We start from the raw sequence: 393 nt of genomic DNA on the forward strand, positions 1-393 counted from the left end.
CAGCAGCTGGCGGGGGCGGGCGCGCGCCGCGGCTCGGTGCAGGCCCAGCCCCGGGAGGGGCCCAGCTGACTCCGCCCCCGGCCAGGAAGTGACTCAAACAACTGTTCGTGATGTGGGGAAGAGAGGTCCCCGTTGGGTGAGGAATCGGGAAGACCCGCCCAGATTCGGGCCCCTCGCCCTTCTTCCCTGGGCCGGGGGCGCGGGCGAAGCTGGGGCCGGCGGGCACCGAGCGGCGCCGGCGGGACTGAGGCCGCAGCGGGCGGCGAGGCGGGTAGGCGCGCTCTCCCCCGCGCCCGGGCCGCGGGAGCCAGAGGCCGCAGTGCAGAGCGCAGTCGGGGGGCGGCAGCCGCCAGCGGCTATGGGCGGGGCCCGGTCCGACCCCTGGGCCCCGCG

General features: G+C 78.1%; 1 protein-coding gene across 2 annotated transcripts in view; it reads left to right on the forward strand.

Moving 5' to 3' along the window:
• The window catches only part of KHNYN (KH and NYN domain containing), an 11,645-nt gene that overhangs the window by 561 nt on the left and 10,691 nt on the right, over positions 1 to 393 (forward strand). Inside the window, exon 1 of one of the 2 annotated variants that reach the window (XM_007447906.1) lies at positions 156 to 271. The exons of the other annotated variant lie outside the window; for it this stretch is intronic. The gene's annotated coding sequence lies outside the window, so the exon portion shown is untranslated. Of the gene's footprint in view, positions 1 to 155; positions 272 to 393 lie in introns of those variants that run through there. 2 annotated transcript variants of the gene reach the window in all.

This window comes from Lipotes vexillifer, unplaced genomic scaffold, assembly GCF_000442215.2.
Source record: "Lipotes vexillifer unplaced genomic scaffold, Lipotes_vexillifer_v1.1 scaffold558, whole genome shotgun sequence".
Taxonomy (NCBI): Eukaryota; Metazoa; Chordata; class Mammalia; order Artiodactyla; family Lipotidae; genus Lipotes; species Lipotes vexillifer.